Genomic DNA, 19,727 nt, shown 5'->3' with positions numbered 1-19,727 from the left:
CCATGCGGGGGCAGGCGTCGCTGCAGTCGTCACCTCACCAGCCGGAGTCAAACACAGATATGCAGCACGCCTCAGCTTCGCTCTGGAATCCGACATATGCACAAACAATATAGCAGAGTATGAAGCGGTTATCCTGGGCCTCCGCAAGCTAAGGGCCCTCGGAGTCACCACATGTATCATCAAAACAGACTCCAAGATAGTTGCCGGCCAGGTCGAGAAGGACTATGCAGCAAAAGACCCCGCGCTCATGCAATACCTCGCGGCCATCCGAAGTCTCGAGAGACAGTTCAAGGGATTCACCTTGCAGCATGTGGATAGGGCCAAGAACGAGGAGGCCGATGCACTGGCCAAGGCTGCCGCCAGGGGCGAGCCCTTGCCCTCCGACGTGTTCTTTCACACCATCGGCACGCCAGCCGTCCGGAGCCCCGAAGGGCTCCAAATAACTAATGACAGCGAGGGCCACCGCATAGTCAACCTAATCATGACCGAAGACTGGCGGGCACCAATAACCCTGTTCCTACAGGGGTACTATCATCCAACCGACGTCAGTGAGGCCAAGCGCCTCAGACATCGAAGCCGGGACTTCGCACTGATTGAGGGCCAACTCTACAAGAAAGGGGGTCAGTCAGCCCATGCTTAAGTGCGTCACCGAAACCGAAGGCATGCAGATTCTACGTGAAGTCCACAGTGGCACGTGCGGTTCGCACGCAGGGCCAAGGGCCCTAGCTGCCAAGGTGATCCGCCAAGGGTTTTACTGGCCCGCAATGATCTGCGCCGCAAATCGGGTCACAAGGTCCTGCGAAGCCTGCCAGAAGTTTTCTCCTCGGTCAGGCAGCCCCTCGCAGTATACAAAGCTGATTGCCCATACATGGCCTCTCCAGCGCTGGGGCCTGGACATCGTCGGGCCCCTGCCCACCGCTCAGGGGAACCTCAAGTTCGCCTTCGTAGCCGTCGAATACTTCACCAAATGGATCGAAGCGAGGGCTGTTTCTACAATAACATCAAAGACTGCCCAGAAATTCTTCTGGCAAAACATTGTTTACCGCTTCGGAGTACCGTCCGAGCTAACAGTTGACAACAGCAAGCAGTTTGACAGCCAAGATTTCAAGGATTTTTGTTTCTCCATCGGCACCAAGCTTGCCTTCGCTTCAGTCTATCATCCGCAATCCAACGGGGTCGTGGAGCGCGCCAATGGGAAAATTGTAACGCCCCGAATTTTGCAGTTGAATTTTTTCTTTTCTTTACTCGCCAAAATTCGGGCGTTACCTTTTCTTTTTCCTTTTCCCTTCGCTAAACCTTGACCTTTTCCAAAGTTCTATCGGGATTCGGTTTGGAATTCCCGTGTAAGAAAAACCCTAAATACTTTATGTTGTTTGATGCACCATGCCGAACCTTGCATTTCTTTTGATTGCTTTGAAAGTGCAATTGCATTCATGTAGAAAGATCGGTTTTCGAAAATGAGGAGAAGATCTTTTCTTTCTTTTTCTCTCTCTTTCTCTCTCCTCTTTTTTTCTCTCTCTCCCGCGCCGTGGGCCGACCCCGGCCGGCCCAGCCGCCCCTGGCGCCCCCCCTTGGGCCCAATTGGCCCATGCCGCCCCCACCTCCCCTTTTTCCCCAAACCCTCTCCCTCTCCCTCTCATTTTCTCTCATTTTCTCTTCCCCCACCCTAAGCCGCCGCCGCCCCTACCCCTGCCCTAAGCCGCCGCCGCCCCCTACCGGCCGTCCCTCGCCGTCGCGCCCCCGCCGGTGAGCCCCCCTCCTCCCTCTCTCCCTCCTCCCTCCCTCTCCCCTCTCCCCTCCTCTCTCCTCGGCCACCGCCCCGGCCGCCTGGCCCCTGGCCGCGCGCCGCCCGGCCGCCTGGCTCGGCCGCCCGCTTGGCCGCCTGGCCGCGTGCCCGCCTGGCCGCGCGCCCCTGGCCGCGCCCCGGCCGCCCGCCTGGCCGCCCCCGGCCGCCTGGCCCTTGGCCGCGCCCCCTGGCCGCTCGGCCGGCTCAGCCGCCCCGGCTCGGCCGCCCCTGCGCGCCCTGCCCCCGGCCGGTTCAACCGCCCCTAGGGCCGGTTCAACCGCCCCCCTCTGTTTTTTTATTTTATTTTATTTTATTTTATTTACTTTCTGTGATCATAGCTATTTTATTTTAGGTAGGCTAATCATTGTTAATGTTATTGAAATATGAAGCTTAATTTAAAATTTCGATATGCTAATTGATTTATGTAGTTAATTGTTTATCTCGTGCGATGTTGAACAACTTAAAATGATTAGGTTCCCACTAGTGTATATGTAACAGAATTCTTTTGTTAAGAACCAATTGTAATTGATCGTTAGTGCATAAGATTTAACCCCCCTGCGAGACCCTTTCCCGTTTCTTTCTAACCATAACAAATGCAATGTCAAATGTCATACTCGATGCATATTCGCGTTATTTGTTCCCTTGTATGGTGTACTGTTCTTTTGTATTAAATGTGGATGGATGTATGTATGTTTGCAATCGCATAGAGAACGATCCGGTCGAAGAGCCCGAGGAATTCGCAGGAGAAACCCCTGAGCAGCAGTCGTTTGGTGGAGGCAAGTGTCCTTTGACCTATCTCTGTCCTATTCATTATTTAATTCACCTCCCGCATTACACCTTTATACCTAAGGATTGACTAGCTTTTGTTATCCATGTCCTTGTTTACCTATTTGGGTTGGATTATTATTGTTTAGCTTTATGCTATTGCTCAACTCTAATCAATGAACATGATGAGATTATCTATGATACGCTGTTTTCCCTTCTCTTATTATGATGTTGTACTTGTGGTATTCAAGGGGGCTCGAGCGGTTTCTCGAGTGCCTCTCCGTAAGGACCTGTTCTATGGATGACCGCCCGGGAAAACAGTGCAACCATGAGGGTGGAATGGGGTGCCCTTAGCTGAATAATTAGAGGATCCGGGGTGTAGTTCACTTAGCCGTCGTGCCGTCAATGGGGCTCGGTGTATGCGGCTCGCTCTGCCAAGTTTGGGTTCGCCCCTTGGGGAGGAGTGCGGTGCATTTAGGAAACCTAACGGGTGGCTACAGCCCCGGGGAATCTTTGTAAAGGCTACGTAGTGAAACCCTGCCTATTCACCTTGGTAGTGTTTAAGGGTTTGATCGGCCCGAGGCAAGAGGGAATCACGGCTTGTGGGTAAAGTGCACAACCTCTGCAGAGTGTTATGAAACTGATATATCAGCCGTGCTCGCGGTTATGAGCGGCCAAGGGAGCTCCAGTGATTAGTGGTACTTGATAAGAGACCTTTTGGTTTACAGGTGGCAATGAGATTGATGGTTTTGGTTATGACTATGGTGCTGGTAAGTGGTATTCTTTCCGTTTGGAAAGGGTACATCGGGTTAATAACTTGGGTTAATGCTAAAACTTGGCTTTCTACTAGTAAATAATAATCTGACCAACTAAAAGCAACTGCTTGACTTATCCCCACATAAAGCTAGTCCACTACAGCCAAACAGGATACTTGCTGAGTATGTTGATGTGTACTCACCCTTGCTCTACACACCAAACCCCCCCCCCCAGGTTGTCAGCATTGCAACCACTGCTCAGGCGAAGATGAAGCTGTGGAAGGAGACTTCCAGGAGTTCCAAGACTACGACGAGTTCTAGGTGTGGGTTAGCGGCAACCCCCAGTCGGCTGCCTGTGAAGGCCGCGTTATCTACGTTTCTTTTCCGCACTTTGATTTATTGTAAGAACTATATGGACGTCTCAGACGTATGATGTAATCGACTATTTCCCTTATTAATACTATTTTGAGCACTGTGTGATGATGTCCATATTATGTAACTGCTGTGTACGTGAATAACTGATCCTGGCACGTACATGGTTCGCATTCGGTTTGCCTTCTAAAACCGGGTGTGACATAAGTGGTATCAAAGCCGTGCTGACTGTAGGACCACTAACCTAGAGTAGAATGGTCGTTCTAAGGACTATAGACCTCTGTCTCTTCCTTGACTTTTATATCCCTTCAAAAGTTGGTCATACCGACCAAACCTATGTTCTACTATATATTATACCTTGCTAAAAAAATTGTGTTTCATTCTGATCCTTCATTTACTTATTACTTGCTGGTCATATTAATTCTGTTCTCACCCTTTTGCTTGCGATGTCTTTTGTAGATGGCTCGACTTAGACACACTGCACGAAAGTCAGTCATCCCCTTCTTACCCTCCCGCCTTGCTGAGCGTCCGCTTCGCCGTCCCGTGGCCGGACAGTCCAGCCACTTGGAGAGACTACACCACCGCCTGCGTGAGGAGCAGGAGCGTCGACGACAGGAGTAGCAGGGCTCTTCCTTCTCGCTCCACCAGGAGATAGAGTCTGTGAGGAGCTGCTCCCCTGTGCTTCCTCTGGAGCCGCCCCCTGCACCACCACTGGGCGTCCCAGCTTCTGGAGTAGCTGCTGGAGGAGACCCAGACGACGGAGATGGCGACGACAGCTCGAGCCACGACACCGATTTCTCTGCTAACCCTGAGCCGGAAGGATGGGTTGCTCGACCCATCACTCGCGACGCTGCTCGCGGGTGTCACTTCCACGATGCGCTCGACACCCTGCTACGTCGGGCATTTGACCGGCATACTTGGTCCGTCGAGTATCGCTGTGTGGTCTACCAGCATAGTCGCGGGGTCTACCCGGACCGCTGGGAGGCGACTTGCTTGGTGCGCTGCCCGGAGAACAGTCTCCAGGGTGCAGAGGCCTGCTCAGAGCACTATTCTATCTCTGAACGGGACTCAGCTGAGGCAGCCATGCAAGATGCTGCACGGCGTGCGCTTTCGCACTACTGCTCGGTTTTCGGTGGGGCAGCTGACGGTCTTGACCTGAAGTATTACCCCCGCCGTCCATCTGGCAGCACAGGAGGCGTGATTGTCTCACCTGTCGGTGAGGGCAATCCTAGGTTGAGCAGCACAGTCAACCTAGCCGCCGTGCTAAACACGGAGCTGGACCATGCATTAGACGAGCTGAGTAGGGCTCGTGCTGAGATCGCCCAGTTGCGGGCTGAGCGCGCGGAACGTCGTCACTTGGATGGTGGTTCCCCCGCTCCCGTCGGGATTCAGCACCCGTACCGCTCACCTCAGCGTGGACACCAGTCTTATGGCAATCCCGACTGCAAGACCAAGATAACTCTAGAACCATAGATCGTTAGAGTTGGATCTTGTAATTAATACGAAATATATATACATAGAAGCTTCAGTCTTAGCGTTAGTCTCAGTCTTAGTTAGTCTTAGTTAGACAGGGTAGTTTGCTATATCCTGTGCATTTATGTTTGTCATGATGAACTATGATTGGTTTGGATCTTTGTAATGATTGTCACCAGAGTGTGGGTATCCCCTGCATTTTGGTTTACCTATTATGTTAATAAAGTTAGTTATATAGTTGGGAAACCCATTATTCTCCTTTCCTCTCTATCTGAGAAGCTGTGTGGTCTGTGTTGGAGATCAGTGAAGATGCTCATCTGTTCAGTGCTGTTGAAGAATTCTATTCTCTTCTCTTATGCTGCAAGATTTGCCAGATCAGTTCTGATGTGTGGTTGCATTCTGCAGATGTCAGAGAACAGGCGCAGAGGAGGAAGGCGTGCTCAGCAGGAGCGAGCCGCTCAACAGGAGGAGGTGCCCCAGCAGCAGCACCTGCCGCCCCCGCCCCCGATGTCGATCGAGCAGATGTTTCTGATGCAGACTCAGGCAGTTCAAGCCATCGGTCAGACCTTGGCCGCCATTCAGCAGCAGCAGCAGCAGCAACAGCAGCAAGCACCACCCCAGCCTCAGATGCCTCAGATGCCCAGAGACAAGCGTGCTGAATTCATGAGAGGTCATCCACCATCGTTCGCTCATTCTTCTGACCCCATGGATGCTGAAGATTGGCTGCGCACTGTGGAGCGGGAGTTGCATACCGCTCAGTGCGATGACAGGGAGAAAGTCTTGTATGGTCCCCGTCTGTTGAGAGGAGCAGCCCAGTCATGGTGGGAGTCTTACCTCGCCACCCATGCCAACCCCGACACCATCACCTGGGAAGAATTCAGAGGTAGCTTTCGTCAGTACCACGTGCCTGCAGGTCTGATGACAGTGAAGAAGGAGGAGTTCCTGGCCCTCAAGCAAGGGCCATTGTCTGTCAGTGAGTACCGGGACAGGTTTCTGCAATTGTCTCGTTATGCTCCTGAAGATGTCAACACCGACGCCAAGCGACAGTACCGTTTCCTGAGAGGCTTGGTTGACCCTCTGCAGTATCAGCTGATGAACCACACCTTCCCGACATTCCAGCACCTGATTGATAGAGCGATCATGACGGAGAGAAAGCGCAAGGAGATGGAAGATCGTAAGCGCAAGATCAGTGGACCGCAGCCTGGAAGCAGCAGCCGTCCTCGTTTCTCAGGCAATCAACCCCAGCAGTTCAGGCAGAACCAGCGTCCACCTCAGCAGCATCAGCAGTTCCAAAGGCAGTACCCTCAGAATCAGTACCAGCACCGTCAGAGCAATCAGTCAGGAGGTCAGTTTCAGAAGCAGAATCAGCAAGCACCTCGTCTTCCTGCCCCAGCAAATCAGCAGAACAGTCAGGCAGCACCAGCTCAGGTTGGAAACAGGGCGTGTTTCCACTGTGGAGAGCAAGGCCACTGGGTGATGCAATGTCCGAAGAAGGCAGCCCAGCAGCAGTCAGGCCCCAATGCCCCAGCGAAGCAAAATGTGCCTCAGCCTGGAGCAGGCAATCGCCCTCAACAGCGCTATAATCATGGAAGATTGAATCACTTGGAGGCTGAAGCAGTTCAGGAGACCCCCGGCATGATAGTAGGTATGTTCCCAGTCGACTCCCATATTGCAGAAGTGTTATTTGATACCGGAGCAACGCATTCTTTCATTACTGCATCATGGGTAGAAGCACATAATCTTCCAATTACTACCATGTCAACCCCCATTCAAATTGACTCAGCCGGTGGTAGAATTCGAGCCGATAGCATTTGTTTGAATATAAGTGTGAAAATAAGGGGGATAGCGTTTCCCGCCAACCTTATAGTAATGGGTACTCAGGGAATAGATGTCATCCTAGGGATGAATTGGCTAGATAAGTATCAGGCAGCTATCAGTTGTGATAAAAGGACAATCAAGTTGGTGTCCCCACTAGGAGAGGAAGTGGTGACCGAGTTAGTCCCATCTGAGCCGAAGAAAGGAAGTTGTTATCACATGGCTGTCGATAGCAGTGAAGCAGACCCAATTGAGAGTATCAAGGTTGTGTCTGAATTCCCAGATGTGTTTCCAAAGGATTTACCAGGTATGCCACCAGAGCGGAAAGTTGAATTTGCCATAGAGCTTCTTCCTGGAATCGCCCCTATCTTTAAGAGAGCTTACAGAATATCTGGACCAGAGTTGGATGAACTTAAGAAGCAAATTGATGAGCTGTCAGAGAAAGGTTACATTCGGCCAAGCACCTCGCCTTGGGCCGCTCCTGTCTTGTTCGTAGAAAAGAAAGATGGCACCAAAAGGATGTGCATCGATTATCGAGCTTTGAATGAAGTCACGATCAAGAACAAGTATCCCTTGCCCAGAATAGAAGATCTGTTCGAACAGTTGAGAGGAGCCAGTGTGTTCTCTAAGATTGATCTGAGGTCAGGTTATCATCAGCTCAGGATCCGACCTTCGGACATTCCGAAGACGACATTCATTTCCAAGTATGGGTTGTATGAGTTCACAGTGATGTCTTTTGGTTTGACCAATGCGCCAGCGTTCTTCATGAACTTGATGAATAGTGTATTCATGGATTACCTTGATAAGTTTGTGGTGGTATTCATTGATGATATTCTAGTTTACTCTCATAGCGAAGAAGAGCATGCAGATCATTTGAGGATGGTGTTGCAGAGATTGCGAGAGCACCAGTTGTATGCAAAGTTGAGCAAGTGTGAGTTCTGGATCAGTGAAGTCCTGTTCTTGGGTCACATAATCAACAAAGAAGGATTGGCTGTGGATCCGAAGAAAGTGGCAGACATTTTGAACTGGAAAGCGCCAACAGATGCTAGAGGAATCAAGAGTTTCATTGGAATGGCCGGATATTATCGGCGATTCATTGAAGGGTTTTCGAAGATTGCGAAACCAATGACAGCGTTGCTAGGCAACAAAGTTGAGTTCAAGTGGACCCAGAAATGTCAAGAGGCCTTTGAAGCGCTGAAAGAGAAGTTGACGACAGCGCCTGTCCTAGTCTTGCCTGATGTGCACAAGCCCTTCTCGGTGTATTGCGATGCTTGTTACACAGGTTTGGGATGTGTGTTGATGCAAGAGGGAAGAGTTGTGGCCTACTCGTCCCGACAGCTGAAGGTTCATGAGAAGAATTACCCAATCCATGATCTAGAGTTGGCAGCAGTGGTTCACGCACTGAAGACATGGAGGCACTATTTGTATGGACAGAAGTGCGATGTTTACACAGACCACAAGAGTCTGAAGTACATATTCACTCAGTCAGAGTTGAATATGCGGCAGCGAAGATGGTTAGAGTTGATCAAAGACTATGAGTTGGAGATTCATTACCATCCAGGCAAAGCAAACGTAGTGGCAGATGCTTTGAGCAGAAAGAGTCAAGTCAATCTGATGGTCGCTCGTCCGATGCCTTATGAGTTGGCCAAGGAGTTTGACAGGTTGAGTCTCAGATTTCTGAACAATTCGCGAGGAGTCACAGTTGAGTTGGAACCTACCTTGGAGCGCGAAATCAAAGAAGCGCAGAAGAATGATGAAAAGATCAGTGAGATTCGGCGACTGATTCTAGAAGGCAAAGGCAAAGATTTTCGAGAGGATGCAGAAGGCGTGATATGGTTCAAAGACCGCTTATGTGTTCCCAATGTCCAGTCCATTCGGGAGTTGATTCTTAAGGAAGCTCATGAGACAGCTTATTCGATTCACCCTGGCAGTGAGAAGATGTATCAGGATCTGAAGAAGAAATTCTGGTGGTACGGAATGAAGAGGGAAATCGCAGAGCATGTGGCTATGTGTGATAGTTGTCGAAGAATTAAGGCAGAGCACCAGAGACCTGCTGGATTGTTGCAACCGTTGCAGATCCCTCAGTGGAAATGGGATGAAATTGGTATGGATTTCATAGTCGGATTGCCTCGCACTCGAGCCGGCTACGATTCTATTTGGGTAGTGGTGGACCGTTTGACCAAGTCAGCCCACTTCATACCTGTCAAGACCAACTACAACAGTGCAGTATTGGCAGAATTGTATATGTCTCGGATCGTTTGTCTTCATGGTGTGCCAAAGAAGATAGTGTCAGATAGAGGAACGCAGTTCACCTCTCATTTCTGGCAGCAGTTGCATGAAGCCTTGGGCACGCATCTGAATTTCAGTTCAGCTTATCATCCGCAGACAGATGGCCAGACCGAAAGGACTAATCAAATTCTTGAAGATATGTTGAGAGCCTGTGCGTTGCAAGATCAGTCCGGATGGGACAAGCGATTGCCTTATGCAGAGTTTTCCTATAACAACAGTTACCAGGCCAGTTTGAAGATGTCACCGTTTCAAGCGCTCTATGGAAGGAGTTGCAGAACTCCGTTGCAATGGGATCAGCCTGGAGAAAAGCAAGTGTTTGGGCCAGACATTTTGCTTGAAGCCGAAGAGAACATCAAGATGGTTCGAGAGAATCTGAAGATAGCGCAATCGAGGCAGCGAAGCTATGCAGACACAAGAAGAAGAGAGCTGAGTTTTGAAGTCGGAGACTTTGTCTATCTGAAAGTGTCACCGATCAGAGGAGTCAGAAGATTCGGAGTGAAAGGCAAGCTAGCACCCCGCTACATTGGTCCGTATCAGATTCTTGCAAGACGAGGAGAAGTGGCCTATCAGCCCAGTTTGCCAGAGAGTTTGTCTGCTGTGCATAATGTCTTTCATGTGTCTCAGTTGAAGAAGTGCTTGCGTGTGCCAGAAGAGCAGTTGCCAGTGGAAGGTCTTGAAGTCCAGGAGGACTTGACCTACGTTGAGAAGCCAGTGCAAATCCTTGAGGTTGCAGACCGAGTCACCCGAAGGAAGACCATCAGAATGTGCAAAGTCAGATGGAATCACCACTCTGAGGAAGAAGCAACCTGGGAGCGTGAAGATGATCTGATGGCCAAGTACCCAGAGCTCTTTGCTAGCCAGCCCTGAATCTCGAGGGCGAGATTCTTTTAAGGGGGATAGGTTTGTAACGCCCCGAATTTTGCAGTTGAATTTTTTCTTTTCTTTACTCGCCAAAATTCGGGCGTTACCTTTTCTTTTTCCTTTTCCCTTCGCTAAACCTTGACCTTTTCCAAAGTTCTAGCGGGATTCGGTTTGGAATTCCCGTGTAAGAAAAACCCTAAATACTTTATGTTGTTTGATGCACCATGCCGAACCTTGCATTTCTTTTGATTGCTTTGAAAGTGCAATTGCATTCATGTAGAAAGATCGGTTTTCGAAAATGAGGAGAAGATCTTTTCTTTCTTTTTCTCTCTCTTTCTCTCTCCTCTTTTTTTCTCTCTCTCCCGCGCCGTGGGCCGACCCCGGCCGGCCCAGCCGCCCCTGGCGCCCCCCTTGGGCCCAATTGGCCCATGCCGCCCCCACCTCCCCTTTTTCCCCAAACCCTCTCCCTCTCCCTCTCATTTTCTCTCATTTTCTCTTCCCCCACCCTAAGCCGCCGCCGCCTGTTGGGGTTGTGCTTCGGTGCGCCGAAGGTCTCACACGAAGAAACAGCTTCGGCTGAAGTCGTCTCCAAGAGATGGCCGAAGGTCCCTTTTCATGGAGCTTCGGCGTTTTAAACCGACATAGAGATAGAATGACCTTTTTATACATATAGGTCTGAGTCAATGCTGTAAACTTTCGCAAGGGACATAATTGTAATTTGTCACAGGCTGCGACCTGTGCCTATAAATAGATGAACAGTACCTCTGTACTGTTCACGTGAACCTGTCATTTGCTTTCGCATCACGCTTGTACTTCTGCCTTCCGCAGGACCGAAGGTACATTCGTAAATCAAAGTCATTTATATTCATTAATACAAGTATAGATAATTCTATGACAATATTTAAATGTTTATTCTATGATTTATGTGAATGCTTCATTCTTCGTTGTTATGCTTACGAAGGTATGTCCTTCGTAACCTTCGTCCGAGATGCTTTATATCCCGAAGGGATATATCGTTATGGAGGACGAAGGACCTTAACACTTAACATTTTTTGTGTTGCCTTGTTCTTAATTCTTAGCATTTGAGAACAAGTCTCCAACATTGGCGCCCACCTCCGGTGAACTCACTTCCATTTCTTGAGCTTCGGCAAACAACACCTTCGTCATGCCGCCCAAAAAAGCTATAGACCATCGCTATGGCACCGAAGCCATGATCAAGGGGCTTCGTCCTGGCCTCCTCAGGCTCTGGAGAAGCTGCTCCAAAAAATGGACGAGTATATTCGTGCTGATAATGACTTTCGCCAAAAAAGGGAGGAAGCCTTCAGATTCTCTGAGATGACCAGGGGCTTCGGGGGAAGATTCTATCCGAGGCATGTCAGGTCTTTCCACAACACTCAAAAATGATGATAAGGGGAGTCAGCAGAACAGGCCGCAGTGCTTCTCACAGGCTTCGGGGCAACAGCAAACTTTCTTTCGGCCACCAGCTCCAAGAGGCAGAGGCGCTAGGGGCTTCGGCGGAAGGGTTGAAGATCAACCAAGAAGGACATTTTGCTTATTCTGTGGTGAGAACAAGGGCCATACCACCAGGATGTGCCACGTCACCATCCAAAAACAAAAGGAGCTAGCAGAAGCTGCAGCGCAACAGGGACAGCCGAAGCAGGTCATGCATACTACTTCATACCATCAGCCTTACATCCCGAAATATGTGGGCAACCATCCTGCAGTTTCTGTAGCTTCGGCAAGTCAACCTCAAGCCTCATGGCAACGGCCCTCGCCTCCACCTCCGCTGCAACAAGTTCAACAGCCAGAAGGGAGCCAATATGTTTCGCACCAAAGGGATCTCAGAGAGCAATCTGAAGCTCGCACAGTCAACAGTACTGTGCCAGAGTCGAAGCACATTTATTGACAAATATCCTACCTTGATAACAGTTTTTTCCGTTTAAATTCTATTTTCTGTGAAATAAAGAATATTTCAGTTTTCATATAATAGTTTCATGGTTGATTAAGAGCAAAACTTATCTTCTCCACAGGCTTAAGTTGCTGAAGCTTAAGAACTCGTGGCAACAAGGTGAACCTTCGAATTATTAAAAAACCGTCGAAGCAACAAAAAGTCCAGATTAAAGGACATGGTTGGCAACGAAATTCCAAGATCTCGGAATGCAGATGAGCTTCGGCGGTTTTATGTATAACTCGATGTAATTTTATCTTTTCTTTTCTTTTCATGGCACCCTTTTCCTTTCTAAAGGGGGAGAAAGGTTTTTAATGGGGCTATCATATGTAATTTCCCTTTTTAGTTTTATAAGAGCAAAATCCCCCAAGGAATGTAAATGTAAAAGCTGAGAGCGCACCATCGAGTGCCGAAACTGAAAAAGAGAAAAAAGCTCCGAAGACGTCCCTAAGGGGATGCAGAGCTCACAGCGAAAAGTCAACGCTGATTCCGCCGAAAGTAAAAGGCGAAGAAGCTCCAAAGTCGTTCCCAAGGGAATGCAGAGCTTATACCGTCTAAGTAAAAGGCGAAGAAGCTCCAAAGTCGTCCCTAGGGGGATGCAGAGCTTACAGCGAAAAGTCAACGCTGATACTGCCTAAGTAAAAGGCAAAGATGCTCCAAAGTCGTTCCTAAGGGAATGCAGAGCTGACGTGTGTTTTGCTCCTAAGAAAATGATGGATGAGTGTGGCTTCGGACATACGCTTCGGACATTCATTTGCACATTACATTACATCATGGCATTTGCATACATAAGCATTCATTCATAGCATTTATGTACCAAAGTGGTTGCTTCGGCAAAAAAGAGAATTGGTTTTTTGTGAATCGTTGTGTAAAAGTAAAAGCTTTGGCAGAAAGAAGAAGTAGTCTTTCATGTTTTGCTATGTAAAAGCTTCGGCAGAAGGAAGAAGTAATCTTTTATGTTTTGCTATGTAAAAGCTTTGGCAGAAAGAAGAAGTAGTCTTTCATGTTTTGCTATGTAAAAGCTTCGGCAGAAGGAAGAAGTAATCTTTTATGTTTTGCTATGTAAAAGCTTCGGCAGAAGGAAGAAGTAGTCTTTTATGTTTTGCTATCTAAAAGCTTCGGCAGAAGGAAGAAGTAGTTTTTTATGTTTTGCTATGTAAAAGCTTCGGCAGAAAGAAGTAGTTTTTTATGTTTTGCTATGTGAAGAAAAGCTTTGGCAAAAAGAGGAAGCGGCAGTTTAAGCTTCGTTGTGTACGAAAAGAAGGGAAGGTGTTTTTTCGCCTTCGGCTCAAAATACTGATTTCGTCCACATCAAAGCGACTCAATCGAAGGGTAAGAATATATTACAAGGTATGTACAAAGTTCCTTGAGGACAGTTCAATTGTATTTACAAAACTTGTTACAAAAGTATCCTGAGTTTTTTCCTATAGTACATTTCTACTGATCTTCATTAAGCTTCAGCTTCGGCGACAGTTTCGGCGACATAACTTAGGCACCATCTTCACCTTCGTCATCCTACATAAATCAAGGAATCGTAAGTAAAAATCAAGTGCAAAGAAAAAGGTAAGTACAAAGTATTATTTCTTACTGGTTCAAGATGACTTCGTGCTTCATCTCCAGCCTTCTCCCGCCCGCCTTTTGTCCATATCATTTTTATGAATCTATTTGAGATGCTTCGGGCGAGGTCAGGAATGTCGTCAAGAATTGATGGAGACAGGGCGAAGTTGGGCCTGTTGACAATTTTCCCATGATCACAGCCAGCCTTCATGAAGGCTGCAGCAGTCCCTCGAGAAGCCACCCAGGCACAGAAATCACCATGCCCAGCTATGACTTCGTCGAGCTCGTCAATTTCCCCCTCAATGTGTTCGAAGGTTTTTGGTAGGTCTTCAGCTGAGGGGGTAAATTTTTCGCTGCTAGCTCCAACTGAATGAAAAATCTTTCTTAGTCGCTGAATGCACTTGTTGCTAAATTCTAGGCATTTTTCTTGAAGATTTGTCAGTAGTTTTCTCAAATCTGAATTCTGCTGAGCTTCGGCTTCAAGTTTTTCATTGAGATCTTGTTTTTCTCGTTCGAACTGCTCGGACTGGCGGAGAAGCTTCGAGTTTAGTTCTGATATTTTTGCTTCAGCTTCCGCCAGTAAGCCTTCGGCTGCCTGGAGCTCAAAGTTCTTTTTCTCAAAAGCATCTGATTGCTCCTTTATTTTGTTCTCCAAATTTTCAATTATAGCTTCGTGCTTCTTATCTTCTAGATCTTGCTGCATCCTCAAAGCTTTGCTTAGAAGCATGCTCTACAAATAAACAACCTTCGTTAAAGAATATTGCCATTATTAAAAAACAATAGAAGTTAGGGAGAAGGATGTTTACCTTGAAATTTGAATAAAATAAGCTGCCGACGATATGTTGTCGTCGATAGCGGCTGATGTCTGTCTCTAGCTTCGGAAAGCCGATACTCTTTGATAGAGTACCGATGACCTTAGCTCCAGCTGAGTCCCGGATGCAGCCCAGTTGTTCGTCATCAATGCCCCCAAATAGGAGGGCACCTGACTTGTAGCCGCAAGACTTGGCGTAGTCTTTAAGTTCTTCTATTTCGTCCTTCGTCAGTTTTTGCCCAACTAAGTTCTGGAAAGAGTAGGCTTCGTCGTCCGAAGGGTCTTCGGCTATTTCTTTTCCTTTCTCAGGCACTGTGGCCATGGTTTTCTCAGTAGTCGCACCAGCTTCTTCCGCAGCCATGTCTTCCAAAATCTTGTTGATATTCTCAATCGTGGATTTTAAGTTTGTATCTTCGGCTGTAGCGGCTTCGGTAGCCGCGACCCCCGAAGCTACGCCCTCGACGATTGCTGTATCTTCGGCAGCTGCCGATTTTTGGATTGACGCCCTTGGCGGCGTCTTATCGATAACTTCAGTTACCGCAATGATTCTTTGCCGCTTGGGTTTGCTTGTCTTCGTCTGATCCGGCTCGTCCACCTTTCGAAAAAGCTTCGTCAGTTGGAGCCCTAGTGGACTTAGCTTCGTGGGCATGGGTTCAGTCATTACCTTTAAAATTTCATCCACGTCGCTGGTAGAAGGCGGTGTGGGGGACCCCTCTTCTTCGGGAGATTGGCGCTTCGGAGTGGATATTGTTCTTTTCTTGATAATTTTCTTTTTCTTTGCTGGTCCTTCTTCACCTCTGATCAGAGTTTCGGTTTCAGCCACTCTTTTTCTTTTGTGGCCTTCGGCACCCTTATTCAACTGCTCATAGTCTGGATACTCGAGGCCCAGGGCATCGAATACTCGGTTCAGCCTTCGCTTCGGTCGGGTGCCGAAGGCTGCTGTCATTAATTGATCCTCCTTTTTGGAGTAATTCCCCAAGATTTCATTGCACATTGTCTCAACTGTGTCTAACCACTCTTTGCAGGGTTTCTTAAAGTACTTCTTGAATTTAAAGTGATAAGGCAGACGAACTAGCTCCCCCTCCTTCTTCTCTCCCTCCAGCTTCGGCATTTCCCACTCTTTTAGAGTAGGGAGAACCCTGAATGCCAAGAATTCCTGAACTAGATCCCTGGTGCCAATATTTTTTGAGATAATTTCAAATTCACCCAGAGCAGCCCAGGTGGGACCCTTTAAATCACCAATGCGGCAGCGTGGCCTCGTCTCTCCGAAGATTAATTCCAGAGGGCTTTGTACCAATTTTTCTCTGTCTTCGTCAACTTTTACGTAGAACCACTCAGACTTCCAGCCTGCTGGCCATTTGCTTCGGTAGCTGATGACAGGACACTTTGTTGTCTTCCGGTAGGCAAAATTGTAACAGCCGAAATTATCGTGTAGTCCGTCTGTTCTGGCCTTTGTTTGGTAATGTAATTCGTGGGCTCGGCAGAAGCTGTCGGCAAACGGTTCCACAGCTTGGCTTCGGAGGGCCCAGATATAAACATTGAGTCTAACGATGGCGTTAGGAGTCAATTGGTGAAAATAAATGCCAAATTTTTGCAACACATCTCCAATAATTCCATGGAGAGGAAATCTCAGCCCAGCTTTTAAAAAGCTTTTGAAAATTACAATCTCATCCTTCTCTGGCTTCGGGGTAGACTCCTCTCCCCCGAAGCGAAGTAGCTTCTTCTGATCTTCATTGAAAAAACCTGCTTTTACCATCTTCGCAAGGTCAGCTTTTGAAACAGTTGATTTTCCAAAATCCAGGTGACTGGGCTTGCTGGGTGTAGCAATGTCGTAGTCATCTTCGGAGTCAGTCCCATCAATGTTTTCTTCTTCGGCTGTTGTCGGGTTTGCTTCGGCACCAGGCCCCTCTTCCGCAGTCACTAGACCGGAGCGCTGCATCGCTTCGGAGATGGGCACAGTGCCTGAACTTTCGGCTTCGTCTCCCTCACGAACAACTTTGGCAGTAGATCGCACTCTCGCCATTTGATTCTGAGTTTGGGGAAGTCAGAAACCTTTTTCTTTTTTCTTTTTTCCCGAAGCTCTTCTTTCTGACGAAGCAAGCGTCGAGACGGACCTTCGTTCGATTTTGGGATTTAAGCTTCGGCTATGATGGAAAATTTCGGCAGCAAAACAGTGCAAATAGCAATGAATGCTGTGGTAACTTCACACCTACCTGCTTGTTTATATAGTATTGCAGGTAAGAAGGCGAAGCGGCGGAATTGTTACACCAGGCGCGCCGTAACTTGTACCCGCTGCGCAGTGGACCGCAAGGATCAAACAGTAACTCTGCAAGGTGGGACCGACACGCGCTCGGAAGTCGGATCGTTTCTCCGCAACGAGCTCAGGGAAGGTGTTTTTTGGACCTTCGGCTTCCCGAAGCTGAAGAGGCTTTTTTCACGGGTCAAGCTCGTTACGAAGAACGATCTAGCACCGCGAAAGGGGCTACTGTTGGGGTTGTGCTTCGGTGCGCCGAAGGTCTCACACGAAGAAACAGCTTCGGCTGAAGTCGTCTCCAAGAGATGGCCGAAGGTCCCTTTTCATGGAGCTTCGGCGTTTTAAACCGACATAGAGATAGAATGACCTTTTTATACATATAGGTCTGAGTCAATGCTGTAAACTTTCGCAAGGGACATAATTGTAATTTGTCACAGGCTGCGACCTGTGCCTATAAATAGATGAACAGTACCTCTGTACTGTTCACGTGAACCTGTCATTTGCTTTCGCATCACGCTTGTACTTCTGCCTTCCGCAGGACCGAAGGTACATTCGTAAATCAAAGTCATTTATATTCATTAATACAAGTATAGATAATTCTATGACAATATTTAAATGTTTATTCTATGATTTATGTGAATGCTTCATTCTTCGTTGTTATGCTTACGAAGGTATGTCCTTCGTAACCTTCGTCCGAGATGCTTTATATCCCGAAGGGATATATCGTTATGGAGGACGAAGGACCTTAACACTTAACATTTTTTGTGTTGCCTTGTTCTTAATTCTTAGCATTTGAGAACAAGTCTCCAACACCGCCCCTACCCCTGCCCTAAGCCGCCGCCGCCCCCTGCCGGCCATCCCTCGCCGTCGCGCCCCCGCCGGTGAGCCCCCCCCCCTCCTCCCTCTCTCCCTCCTCCCTCCCTCTCCCCTCTCCCCTCCTCTCTCCTCGGCCACCGCCCCGGCCGCCTGGCCCCTGGCCGCGCGCCGCCCGGTCGCCTGGCTCGGCCGCCCGCTTGGCCGCCTGGCCGCGTGCCCGCCTGGCCGCGCGCCCCTGGCCGCGCCCCGGCCGCCCGCCTGGCCGCCCCCGGCCGCCTGGCCCTTGGCCGCGCCCCCCTGGCCGCTCGGCCGGCTCAGCCGCCCCGGCTCGGCCGCCCCTGCGCGCCCTGCCCCCGGCCGGTTCAACCGCCCCTAGGGCCGGTTCAACCGCCCCCCCTCTGTTTTTTTTATTTTTTTTATTTTATTTCATTTACTTTCTGTGATCATAGCTATTTTATTTTAGGTAGGCTAATCATTGTTAATGTTATTGAAATATGAAGCTTAATTTAAAATTCCGATATGCTAATTGATTTATGTAGTTAATTGTTTATCTCGTGCGATGTTGAACAACTTAAAATGATTTGGTTCCCACTAGTGTATATGTAACAGAATTCTTTTGTTAAGAACCAATTGTAATTGATCGTTAGTGCATAAGATTTAACCCCCCTGCGAGACCCTTTCCCGTTTCTTTCTAACCATAACAAATGCAATGTCAAATGTCATACTCGATGCATATTCGCGTTATTTGTTCCCTTGTATGGTGTACTGTTCTTTTGTATTAAATGTGGATGGATGTATGTATGTTTGCAATCGCATAGAGAACGATCCGGTCGAAGAGCCCGAGGAATTCGCAGGAGAAACCCCTGAGCAGCAGTCGTTTGGTGGAGGCAAGTGTCCTTTGACCTATCTCTGTCCTATTCATTATTTAATTCACCTCCCGCATTACACCTTTATACCTAAGGATTGACTAGCTTTTGTTATCCATGTCCTTGTTTACCTATTTGGGTTGGATTATTATTGTTTAGCTTTATGCTATTGCTCAACTCTAATCAATGAACATGATGAGATTATCTATGATACGCTGTTTTCCCTTCTCTTATTATGATGTTGTACTTGTGGTATTCAAGGGGGCTCGAGCGGTTTCTCGAGTGCCTCTCCGTAAGGACCTGTTCTATGGATGACCGCCCAGGAAAACAGTGCAACCATGAGGGTGGAATGGGGTGCCCTTAGCTGAATAATTAGAGGATCCGGGGTGTAGTTCACTTAGCCGTCGTGCCGTCAATGGGGCTCGGTGTATGCGGCTCGCTCTGCCAAGTTTGGGTTCGCCCCTTGGGGAGGAGTGTGGTGCATTTAGGAAACCTAACGGGTGGCTACAGCCCCGGGGAATCTTTGTAAAGGCTACGTAGTGAAACCCTGCCTATTCACCTTGGTAGTGTTTAAGGGTTTGATCGGCCCGAGGCAAGAGGGAATCACGGCTTGTGGGTAAAGTGCACAACCTCTGCAGAGTGTTATGAAACTGATATATCAGCCGTGCTCGCGGTTATGAGCGGCCAAGGGAGCTCCAGTGATTAGTGGTACTTGATAAGAGACCTTTTGGTTTACAGGTGGCAATGAGATTGATGGTTTTGGTTATGACTATGGTGCTGGTAAGTGGTATTCTTTCCGTTTGGAAAGGGTACATCGGGTTAATAACTTGGGTTAATGCTAAAACTTGGCTTTCTACTAGTAAATAATAATCTGACCAACTCAAAGCAACTGCTTGACTTATCCCCACATAAAGCTAGTCCACTACAGCCAAACAGGATACTTGCTGAGTATGTTGATGTGTACTCACCCTTGCTCTACACACCAAACCCCCCCCCCCAGGTTGTCAGCATTGCAACCACTGCTCAGGCGAAGATGAAGCTGTGGAAGGAGACTTCCAGGAGTTCCAAGACTACGACGAGTTCTAGGTGTGGGTTAGCGGCAACCCCCAGTCGGCTGCCTGTGAAGGCCGCGTTATCTACGTTTCTTTTCCGCACTTTGATTTATTGTAAGAACTATATGGACGTCTCAGACGTATGATGTAATCGACTATTTCCCTTATTAATACTATTTTGAGCACTGTGTGATGATGTCCATATTATGTAACTGCTGTGTACGTGAATAACTGATCCTGGCACGTACATGGTTCGCATTCGGTTTGCCTTCTAAAATCGGGTGTGACAAAAATCTTCACAGCTGTC

The sequence above is a fragment of the Zea mays genome, chromosome 5 (genome assembly GCF_902167145.1).
Source record: "Zea mays cultivar B73 chromosome 5, Zm-B73-REFERENCE-NAM-5.0, whole genome shotgun sequence".
Taxonomy (NCBI): domain Eukaryota; kingdom Viridiplantae; phylum Streptophyta; class Magnoliopsida; order Poales; family Poaceae; genus Zea; species Zea mays.
Note: the sequence above shows the minus strand (reverse complement) of the source record.